General features: G+C 40.6%; 1 protein-coding gene across 1 annotated transcript in view; it reads left to right on the top strand.

The window, feature by feature from the left end:
- The window catches only part of ADGRB1 (adhesion G protein-coupled receptor B1), a 587254-nt gene that overhangs the window by 545805 nt on the left and 29051 nt on the right, over positions 1-12398 (top strand).

Below are 12398 nucleotides of genomic sequence, written 5' to 3'. Positions count from 1 at the left end.
TGTTATGGGGAGGATCTGTGGGTGGCGCTGTTATGGAGAGGGGGATCTGTGGGTGGCGCTGTTATGGAGAGGGGGATCTGTGGGTGGCTCTGTTATGGGGAGGATCTGTGGGTGGCGCTGTTATGGAGAGGGGGATCTGTGGGTGGCGCTGTTATGGAGAGGGGGATCTGTGGGTGGCGCTGTTATGGAGAGGGGGATCTGTGGGTGGCGCTGTTATGGAGAGGGGGATCTGTGGGTGGCGCTGTTATGGAGAGGGGGATCTGTGGGTGGCGCTGTTATGGAGAGGGGGATCTGTGGGTGGCGCTGTTATGGAGAGGGGGATCTGTGAGTGGCGCTGTTATGGAGAGGGGGATCTGTGGGTGGCGCTGTTATGGAGAGGGGGATCTGTGGGTGGCGCTGTTATGGAGAGGGGGATCTGTGCACTGTTATGGAGAGGGGGATCTGTGCACTGTTATGGGGAAGGGGATATGTGCACTGTTATGGGGAAGGGGATATGTGCACTGTTATGGGCATAACAGTGCACAGATCCCTTTCCCCATAACAGTGCACAGATCCCTTTCCCCATAACAGTGCACAGATCCCCCCTCCCCATAGCAGTGCCATAGACCGATCCCCCTACCCATAACAGCCCCGGCCCTGCTGCTCACAGCAGACTAATCACTCACTGCATCTTTATTTAACCTTACAATCGTGACGCTCCAGCAACAATTAACAGGCAGAGCGGAGGGCGGCGTAACGTCACTTACTCATGTGACGCACCTGCTCCGCCCACTTTATGAATGAAGGAGGCGGAGCAGGCGCGTCACATGAGTAAGTGACGTTACGCCGCCCTCCGCTCTGCCTGCAGAGTTGTTACTGGAGCGTCACGGTAAAATAAAGATGCAGTGACTTAAAGTAAACCGCCTGCCCACATAGCAACGAATCGGCGATTATTCGATAACTGGATTCGTCGACAACGAATCCAGTTATCGATTATTATCGATTACATCGATTAATCGTTGCAGCCCTAAAGTGAATAGTTCTGCATACAGGCCACACAAAAAATGGAACGTACATGAAAAAAATATATACATTCATGTGCATGAGCCCTTAGAATGCTATTTCACCCCAATTACAGATTTAAGGGCTCTTTCACACTTGCGTTCTTTTCTTCCGGCATAGAGTTCCGTCGTCGGGGTTCTATGCCGGAAGAATCCTGATCAGTTTTATCCTAATGCATTCTGAATGGAGAGAAATCCGTTCAGGATGTCTTCAGTTCCGGACCGGAAAGTTTTTTGGCCGGAGAAAATACCGCAGCATGCTGCGCTTTTTGCTCCGGCCAAAAATCCTGAACACTTGCCGCAAGGCCGGATCCGGAATTAATGCCCATTGAAAGGCATCAATCCGGATCCGGCCTTAAGCTGAACGTCGTTTCGGCGCATTGCCGGATCCGACGTTTAGCTTTTTCTGAATGGTTACCATGGCTGCCAAGACGCTAAAGTCCTGGCAGCCATGGTAAAGTGTAGTGGGGAGCGGGGAGCAGTATACTTACCGTCCGTGTGGCTCCCCGGGCGCTCCAGAGTGACGTCAGGGCGCCCCACGCGTATGGATGACGCGATCACATGGATCACGTCATCCATGCGCTTAGGGCGCTCTGACGTCATTCTGGAGCGCCCCAGGAGCCGCACGGACTGTAAGTATACTGTTACCCCGCTCCCCACTACTACTATGGCAACCAGGACTTTAATAGCGTCCTGGGTGCCATAGTAACACTGAACGCATTTTGATTTCAGTTCACTTGCGTTTTTCCGGATCCGGCGGGCACCTCCGGCAAATGGATTACACGCCGGATCCGGACAACGCAAGTGTGAAAGAGCCCTAAGGATTAACGGATTTACTTATGTATAAAAGAACGTGAACACCCTAAAATCTGTAGTATCAGGCTGCAATTTCACCCCAATCACAGGATAAAGGATTACTGGAATTACTAATGTATCAAAGAATGCAAACAACCTAAAATCTGTAGTATTAGAGCTTTTTTAACCCCAATTAATGCAGCAAGGTATAATAGTAATCGCTCCTATTACCCAGACTTTACACTCTTCTATTGTTCCTGCTCTCTCCCTACAGTGTGGATAAAGCCTCCCTATTATATCCCTACACTATCTCTAAGCTGTCCCTGTACTCTCCCTATAGTGTGGATAATGCCTCCCTATTATATCCCTACACTATCTCTAAGCTGTCCCTGCATTCTCCTTATAGTGTCGATAATGCCTCCCTATTATATCCCTACACTATCTCTAAGCTGTCCCTGCACTCTCCCTATAGTGTGGATAATGCCTCCCTATTATATCCCTACAGTATCACTAAGCTGTCCCTGCTCTCTCCCTATAGTGTGGATAAAGCCTCCCTATTATATCCCTACAGTATCACTAAGCTGTTCCTCCTCTCTCCCTATAGTGTGGATAAAGCCTCCCTATTATATCCCTACAGTATCACTAAGCTGTTCCTGCTCTCTCCCTATAGTGTGGATAAAGCTTCCCTATTATATCCCTACACTATCACTAAGCTGTCCCTGCACTCTCCCTATAGTGTGGATAAAGCTTCCCTATTATATCCCTACACTATCACTAAGCTGTCCCTGCTCTCCCTATAGTGTGGGTAAAGCCTCCCTTATTATATCCCTACACTATCACTAAGCTGTCCCTGCACTCTCCCTATAGTGTGGATAATGCCTCCCTATTATATCCCTACACTATCTCTAAGCTGTCCCTGCACTCTCCCTATATTGTGGATAATGCCTCCCTATTATATCCCTACACTATCACTAAGCTGTCCCTGTACTCTCCCTATAGTGTGGATAATGCCTCCCTATTATATCCCTACAGTATCACTAAGCTGTCCCTGCTCTCTCCCTATAGTGTGGATATAGCCTCCCTATTATATCCCTACAGTATCACTAAGCTGTTCCTCCTCTCTCCCTATAATGTGGATAAAGCCTCCCTAATATATCCCTACAGTATCACTAAGCTGTTCCTGCTCTCTCCCTATAGTGTGGATAAAGCTTCCCTATTATATCCCTACACTATCACTAAGCTGTCCCTGCTCTCTCCCTATAGTGTGGATAAAGCTTTCCTATTATATCCCTACACTATCACTAAGCTGTTCCTGCTCTCCATATAGTGTGGGTAAACTTCCCTTATTATATCCCTACACTATCACTAAGCTGTCCCTGCTCTCCCCCTATAGTGTGGATAAAGTCTCCCTATTATATCCCTACACTATCACTAAGCTGTCCCTACACTCTCCCTATAGTGTGGATAAAGCCTCCCTATTATATCCCTACACTATCACTAAGCTGTTCCTGCTCTCCATATAGTGTGGATAAAACCTCCCTATTATATCCCTACACTATCACTAAGCTGTCCCTGCTCTCTCCCTATAGTGTAGATGATGCCTCCCTATTATATCCCTACACTATCTCTAAGCTGTCCCTGCTCTCTCCCTACAGTGTGGATAATGCCTCCCTATTATATCCCTACACTATCTCTAAGCTGTCCCTGCACTCTCCCTACAGTGTATATGATGCCTCCCTATTATATCCCTACACTATCTCTAAGCTGTCCCTGCATTCTCCTTATAGTGTCGATAATGCCTCCCTATTATATCCCTACACTATCTCTAAGCTGTCCCTGCACTCTCCCTATAGTGTGGATAATGCCTCCCTATTATATCCCTACAGTATCACTAAGCTGTCCCTGCTCTCTCCCTATAGTGTGGATAAAGCCTCCCTATTATATCCCTACAGTATCACTAAGCTGTTCCTCCTCTCTCCCTATAGTGTGGATAAAGCCTCCCTATTATATCCCTACAGTATCACTAAGCTGTTCCTGCTCTCTCCCTATAGTGTGGATAAAGCTTCCCTATTATATCCCTACACTATCACTAAGCTGTCCCTGCACTCTCCCTATAGTGTGGATAAAGCTTCCCTATTATATCCCTACACTATCACTAAGCTGTCCCTGCTCTCCGTATAGTGTGGGTAAAGCCTCCCTTATTATATCCCTACACTATCACTAAGCTGTCCCTGCACTCTCCCTATAGTGTGGATAATGCCTCCCTATTATATCCCTACACTATCTCTAAGCTGTCCCTGCACTCTCCCTATATTGTGGATAATGCCTCCCTATTATATCCCTACACTATCACTAAGCTGTCCCTGTACTCTCCCTATAGTGTGGATAATGCCTCCCTATTATATCCCTACAGTATCACTAAGCTGTCCCTGCTCTCTCCCTATAGTGTGGATATAGCCTCCCTATTATATCCCTACAGTATCACTAAGCTGTTCCTCCTCTCTCCCTATAATGTGGATAAAGCCTCCCTATTATATCCCTACAGTATCACTAAGCTGTTCCTGCTCTCTCCCTATAGTGTGGATAAAGCTTCCCTATTATATCCCTACACTATCACTAAGCTGTCCCTGCTCTCTCCCTATAGTGTGGATAAAGCTTTCCTATTATATCCCTACACTATCACTAAGCTGTTCCTGCTCTCCATATAGTGTGGGTAAACTTCCCTTATTATATCCCTACACTATCACTAAGCTGTCCCTGCTCTCCCCCTATAGTGTGGATAAAGTCTCCCTATTATATCCCTACACTATCACTAAGCTGTTCCTGCTCTCCATATAGTGTGGATAAAACCTCCCTATTATATCCCTACACTATCACTAAGCTGTCCCTGCTCTCTCCCTATAGTGTAGATGATGCCTCCCTATTATATCCCTACACTATCTCTAAGCTGTCCCTGCTCTCTCCCTACAGTGTGGATAATGCCTCCCTATTATATCCCTACACTATCTCTAAGCTGTCCCTGCACTCTCCCTACAGTGTGGATAAAGTCATCCTATTATATCCCTACACTATCAATAATCTGTCCCTGAACTGGTCAATAGTTATTTTTTGCAGAATAAAGTTTTTTCTAATCACTGTCTCTAGTGCCTGCAACATCTCTCCCTGCACTAAGTTCACTGTAAAATGGCAGAGACTGCACATTAGGAGACTTTTTATAGGGCATTGACATCAGAAGGGCTGGCTATCTGCATGGCATTGTGTGTGATCCCTCATTTCTAACATGTGCAGGAGCCATTTTAGAGAAAATATCGATACCATGAATCACCAGGAAATTCAGATTCATGGCGAATCCAAATTTTCCTGAAATTCATATTGAATTCCATTTCAGATGCTTCGATTCGGTCATTACTATTTCTGTGTGTATAAGTCGAGTATTTATGAGTGTATAGATGTATGTATATAGTGTGTGTAGGTATATTTATATATCTGTGTGTATGTATATAAAGTAAGTATGCAAGTGTGTATGTGTGCATGTATGTGCATCTGTGTGTGTATGTGTGCATGTATGTGCATCTGTGTGTGTATGTGTGCATGTATGTGCATCTATGTATGGCTGTGTGTGTATGTATGTGTGATTGTATGTGCATCTATATGTGACTGTGTATGTGTACATGTATGTGTAACTGTGTGTATGTATGTATGTGTGACTGTGTCTGTATGTATGTGTGACTGTGTCTGTATGTATGTGTGACTGTGTCTGTATGTATGTGTGACTGTGTGTACAGTATCTATATGTGACTGTGTGTGTATGTGCATCTATGTGTGTATATGTATGTGTACAGTATCTATATGTGACTGTGTGTATGTGTGACTGTGTGTACAGTATCTATGTGTGACTGTGTGTACAGTATCTATGTGTGACTGTGTGTACAGTATCTATGTATGCCTGAGTGTATTTGTTTCTATATTTTTAGATATTTAATATATTTTTAAGCCTCCCATTTCGTCTGTGTCCCCTCCACCCAGCATCTCTGATCGAAGCAGCGTCTTGCACGATGTCTCAGGCCTTTCGTGCAGCCACCATCTTCATACACAACAATTGCTGTTTGCATATTGATAAATTAGCGGTCAGTAATTAATTGCCCGTTCCGTGAGCCGCACTCGAATCCAGCACCGCTCCTTGTTACGTTTCTGCCTTGAGAACCACAATGAAAGGCTTCAATCATTTCCAGACCATATTTCCTGCTGTTCAATGGACATAATAGAGAAAATGGCAGTGAAATTGCAGGGTTTGACAGGAAAATGATTTTTTTAGCTGCACTTTAGCATTTATACCGCAGCGACAGACCATTACCTGCTGCTATCTAACGCAGAATTGACACTATCTCCTAAAATGTTTCTTACACAATTGCTGTAGTTACGTCTGCATTGTGACACAAAGTCAAAAAGTATCACAATTAACTTTACCGTCTCCTTCATTGTGACTTCAACAATGGCCTCCATCAGATGTGAAATGGCCCTTTAGAAAATTCCAGGACTGGAGGCTTATGGGACATTTTATGTGATTGTGTCCGATATCTCTTCATTTGTACTAAAAAAGACCATATGACGCAAAGATGCTGCATGATAGACGGTTTCAACACAGGTCTAGGGTTAAAAGGTGTTAAAAGTTTCATTGGACGGCACTCCTCTTTTTCTTCGGTACCGTGCTCAATGGTAATTAGGGTCAACGTAGTAAAGATAAACCACGGCACTCGTATAAAGTTGAATCAATTATGCTTTTTAATCAGATATCCATCCAGGAATAAGTCGTATAAACTGGCCAACGTTTTGGTCCTATCTCCGGACCTTGCTCACGGCCTTAGTATTAGATGCATGGTATCCAGCAGACACCATGCATCTGATACTAAGGCCCGAGAGCAAGGTCCAGAGATGGGACCGAAACGTTGGCCAGTTTATATGACTTATTCCTGGATGGATATCTGATTAAAAAGCATAAATGATTCAACTTTATACAACGAGTGCCGTGGTTTATCTTTACTAGGGTTAAAGGTGACAGAAGGAATAGTACAGCCATGAAATACCCAACTGTAATACCATTACGATACATAGGAGGCAATATTATAGTAGTCATATTCTTGTACATAGGAGACAGTATTATAGTAGTTATATTCTTGTACATAGAAGGCAGTATTATAGTAGTTATATTCTTGTACATAGGAGCAGAATTATAGTAGTTATATTCTTGTACATAGGAGACAGTATTATAGTAGTTCTATTCTTGTACATAGGAGCAGTATTATAGTAGTTATATTCTTGTACATAGGGGACAGTATTATAGTAGTAATATTCTTGTACATAGGAGGCAGTATTATAGTAGTTCTATTCTTGTACATAGGAGCAGTATTATAGTAGTTATATTCTTGTACATAGGGGCAGTATTATAGCAGTTATATTCTTGTACATAGGAGCAGTATTATAGTAGTTATATTCTTGTACATAGGAGGCAGTATTATAGTAGTTATATTCTTGTACATAGAAGGCAGTATTATAGTAGTTATATTCTTGTACATAGGAGCAGAATTATAGTAGTTATATTCTTGTACATAGGAGACAGTATTATAGTAGTTCTATTCTTGTACATAGGAGCAGTATTATAGTAGTTATATTCTTGTACATAGGGGACAGTATTATAGTAGTAATATTCTTGTACATAGGAGGCAGTATTATAGTAGTTCTATTCTTGTACATAGGAGCAGTATTATAGTAGTTATATTCTTGTACATAGGAGGCAGTATTATAGTAGTAATATTCTTGTACATAGGAGGCAGTATTATAGTAGTTATATTCTTGTACATAGGAGCAGTATTATAGTAGTTATATTCTTGTACATAGGAGGCAGTATTATAGTAGTTATATTCTTGTACATAGTAGTACATTATAGTAGTTATATTCTTGTACAAAGGAGCAGTATTATAGTAGTTATATTCTTGTACATAGGAGGCAGTATTATAGTAGTAATATTCTTGTACATATGAGACAATATTATAGTAGTTATATTCTTGTACATAGGAGCAGTATTATAGTAGTAATATTCTTGTACATATGAGACAATATTATAGTAGTTATATTCTTGTACATAGGAGCAGTATTATAGTAGTTATATTCTTGTACATAGGAGCAGTATTATAGTAGTTATATTCTTGTACATAGGTGCAGTATTATAGTAGTTATATTCTTGTACATAGGGGCAGTATTATAGCAGTTATATTCTTGTACATAGGAGCAGTATTATAGTAGTTATATTCTTGTACATAGCAGGCAGTATTATAGTAGTTATATTCTTGTACATAGGAGCAGTATTATAGTAGTTATATTCTTGTACAAAGGAGCAGTATTATAGTAGTTATATTCTTGTACATAGGAGGCAGTATTATAGTAGTAATATTCTTGTACATATGAGACAATATTATAGTAGTTATATTCTTGTACATAGGAGCAGTATTATAGTAGTAATATTCTTGTACATAGGAGACAGTATTATAGTAGTTATATTCTTGTACATAGGAGCAGTATTATAGTAGTTGTATTCTTGTACATAGGAGAAGTATTATAGTAGTTATATTCTTGTACATAGGAGCAGTATCATAGTAGTTATATTCTTGTACATAGAAGGCAGTATTATAGTAGTTATATTCTTGTACATAGGGGCAGTATTATAGTAGTTATATTCTTGTACACAGGAGGCAGTATTATAGTAGTTATATTCTTGTACATAGGAGGCAGTATTATAGTAGTTGCATTCTTGTACATAGGAGAAGTATTATAGTAGTTATATTCTTGTACATAGGAGCAGTATTATAGTAGTTATATTCTTGTACACAGGAGGCAGTATTATAGTAGTTATATTCTTGTACATAGGAGGCAGTATTATAGTAGTTGCATTCTTGTACATAGGAGAAGTATTATAGTAGTTATATTCTTGTACATAGGAGCAGTATTATAGTAGTTATATTCTTGTACATAGGAGCAGTATTATAGTAGTTATATTCTTGTACATAGGAGCAGTATTATAGTAGTTGTATTCTTGTACATAGGAGGCAGTATTATAATAGTTATATTCTTGTACATAGGAGCAGTATTATAGTAGTTATATTCTTGTACATAGGAGGCAGTATTATAGTAGTTGCATTCTTGTACATAGGAGAAGTATTATAGTAGTTATATTCTTGTACATAGGAGCAGTATTATAGTAGTTATATTCTTGTACATAGGAGCAGTATTATAGTAGTTATATTCTTGTACATAGGAGCAGTATTATAGTAGTTGTATTCTTGTACATAGGAGGCAGTATTATAATAGTTATATTCTTGTACATAGGAGTAGTTTTTTAGTAATAAAATTCTTACTGTATACATAGGGGACAGTATACAAGTAGTTACATCTCTGTACACAAGGAGCTGTAATATAATAGGGACTTTATCTTACAAATGCTTGAAAAATCTGAAATGTGCAAGACATTTTACCTCGCATTTCGAGGCTAATAAAATTAGATGCACATTTATATCAGACAAGGCAGATTTACAGTCTGTCATGATGTCAAGCTCTGAATGACTTATAAGTGTGTCTTTTAATCTGCCCATAAATCCTGGAGAGGCCAGTAAAGGTTTATAATGCTGTCTTGAATATTCTACTTTCATAGTGTAAATATCTTTTGTTAAGCTCTGCTGCTATCAATCTCGACTGGAACATTTCAGAACCTGCATTTCTGCTTCCAGTTCTAGTGAGAGTAATTTTTTTTTTGGGTCGCCCTTGCACACTGAATAGAGACGAGCAAATCGATTCTAAACTAATCTGTTTCTTATTACAATTCGCAAAGATTCTGATTCCAGACAAATCCACATATTTTCCAATTCCATTCGGACAATTTTCCCATATTGACGGCCACTGTTTTACAGGTCTGAAGGCTGAGAAAAAGTTATAATTTGTGGACCATGTTTTATTAAAAAAATAAAATCAGATATTCATTGAACAGGCCGTGTGTGATCACCGTCAAACATATGTTCACTCTTATATATAAGTCACTTTGTTGTTACTAATGCTGTCATTGCGTTAAAGATGTAGGGAGTCCTAGGAGACCTCAGAGTGTCCTACACAACTTTTCAGGACAATCTGACCACTGTTGATTCGGGTCAAATTTTGTGGTACTAGAATCAAATTTGCCGACCATCTTGTTAGACTCGGCCCAAACTTCAAGAAATTTGCTTATCTCTAATACTAAACTTTTAAATTAATGATTCTAAAAGAATAAGAATTTTAAGGACCTGTCGACATGGGGCATAGTAAACTCCAGACAGGAGGAGAGCTGAGGTGCACTGAGGGGCCAAGGCAAGCCCTTTGCATATAGATTAAATCTATGAGATATCTGGAATAGTTCAACCGATTTTCATCATACAGATACTGTTTTAATCAGCAGGACCAACCCTACCAGGCAGCATGCATGCTTTGATAAGGTTAATCCTGTTGACAGGTTCTCATGTAGGCCATATCATTCATTTATGATCCTCACAGGTCCCCCGACTTTTATCTATTTGCGAAGGCTCCCAATGAAGTGAGGTCAGTCAGAATGTTAGTTCTGGAGGAAGTAGCAGTCCTTAACTGAAATTATGCCCTAACTAGAGGTGATCAAATTTCCCAAATTCATTTAGTCTCCATTTTGGTCAAGTCTATTTGGTCCGAATAATTCAACCCGTGTCCCTATTGCCCTGAAAGTGATGAATGACCCTCTGAGGTCTCCTAGGACTGTATGCAATTTATGTCAAGCTCTTTAACACCAAAACAGCATTAGTAACATGAGAGCGACATATGTGGCATGGGTAAAACACTGGGTTGCGGGTGATAACAGCCTGTATAATAAGAAAGATACTGCACCTTCTTTCTTTTTTTTTTTTTGTAAACAAGCAACCAAAAATGATCCCTTTATGGTAGAAGATGCCTCCTCCTCTGTCTCCTGATCTGTAGGACAAATCACAAAAGTGCTAACTTGCCGAAAATAAAAATTTTGGGGAAACTTTATATGGTTCACTTATTGTCACCTTCCTGTTCTGGTTGGCTGTTTGCTGGGAATCGTGCTGGGAATCGTCCGAACAAAAAACACTACACGTTCAATGGCCGGATCTCTGCGGACCCTAGTATAGTCAATGGGATTGCGGCAAGACATGCGGCAGTATTCGGCAATGTCGGATCCGGAGAGAGCTCTGCCACAGATGTGAAACTAGCCCTAGTAAACTCATTTGAATAAAATCGATTCCCTCATCTCTAGACCGAACAAGACCCCTTCAAAAATGGCCAAACATATTAAAACGTCTCCTTGACAGTGTTGAAAAGTCTTTATGTTGCTGCGTTTAGTTGATACTTTTAATTTGCTCAAATTCCTCAAATAAATATTTTCTTTTCTGAAATCTCAAAAAGTTGTAATATATTAGAAGAATTTGCCCAGTTATGAGAAATGTCATCGGGTTGCCGAAATGTGGAAAATCTTTTGTATCTATGCCTGGAGCAGCTCCGCATTTCAGCTATTAACAGCTCTCCCATCCATCAGTTTGCTTTCCTAATTTTTTTTGTTCTGCTTTTATTCCTGCATGCTTTTGTACGTCATTGTATTAACTTCATCCGTGACAGATATGGTGACTATGGCAGATATCTTCCTCGGAATGTCTGCCAGAGGGTTATTATTTTTTTTTCCAAACCCCAAATGATATCTCTGCTTGAATCTGTCATCAAGGTTTTGGGAAAATATGATTGCCTAAAGCAAAATGACCTTTTCGCTGAAGTTTTGTTTTGTGCAGACAAAAAATGTATATAATTTATTTTACCCATGTGTGAATGTTTCATAGATCATCTGATCTTAAAAGGGATCCTCCAGAGCACCAGAATACAGTTCAAGTAGAAGGTGTGAGTGATCTGTGATCTACCTGACACCTTGAGCCATACGTTAAAAACCCAAGTCCATGGCTTTTAAGAAGAGTTTTTTACATAAAATGAAACCTTTCCTAAAAAACCCCCCACCCCAAATCTAGAATAGATTTTCAATATCCTTTGTTTCAGAGGATAACTATTCAGCAGACCATTTTTCACTACAGTTTTGGGTGGATGGCCATGTATGGTTATTTGAGCTGTATTTAACACATATGCAGGGACATGGCTAGGAGAGGACCTTCGGGTCATGTGACCCAGGCATTGTGTGTCAGGAGGGGGCAAATAAAGGGCTAGGACACAAACTGAACCTCTGATGAAGAAGATTCTAGCTATGACTCTGCATATGTGTATCTCTTAGGAACCCCATCAAGTGTTTGTTGATTTGTTAGAATGCCTCTTTTCTAAGCTACGTGCAAATACCGGATATTGTCTGGATGACTCTCTGAATTCAGCCGTTTTAAGGGCCCATGGAGCCTGCGCAGTCTTTTCTATATTCCCCGCACTCTTTTTGCGCTCCATACATATACTAGTGGCAGTGCAGGTATTGCAGCTTCGTCCTATTCAAGTGAATGGGGTGAAGCTGCT

Source organism: Bufo bufo, chromosome 5 (genome assembly GCF_905171765.1).
Source record: "Bufo bufo chromosome 5, aBufBuf1.1, whole genome shotgun sequence".
In the NCBI taxonomy this organism is placed as follows: domain Eukaryota; kingdom Metazoa; phylum Chordata; class Amphibia; order Anura; family Bufonidae; genus Bufo; species Bufo bufo.
The sequence above is the reverse complement of the archived record's forward strand: the minus strand, read 5'-3'. Positions and strand labels throughout refer to the sequence as shown.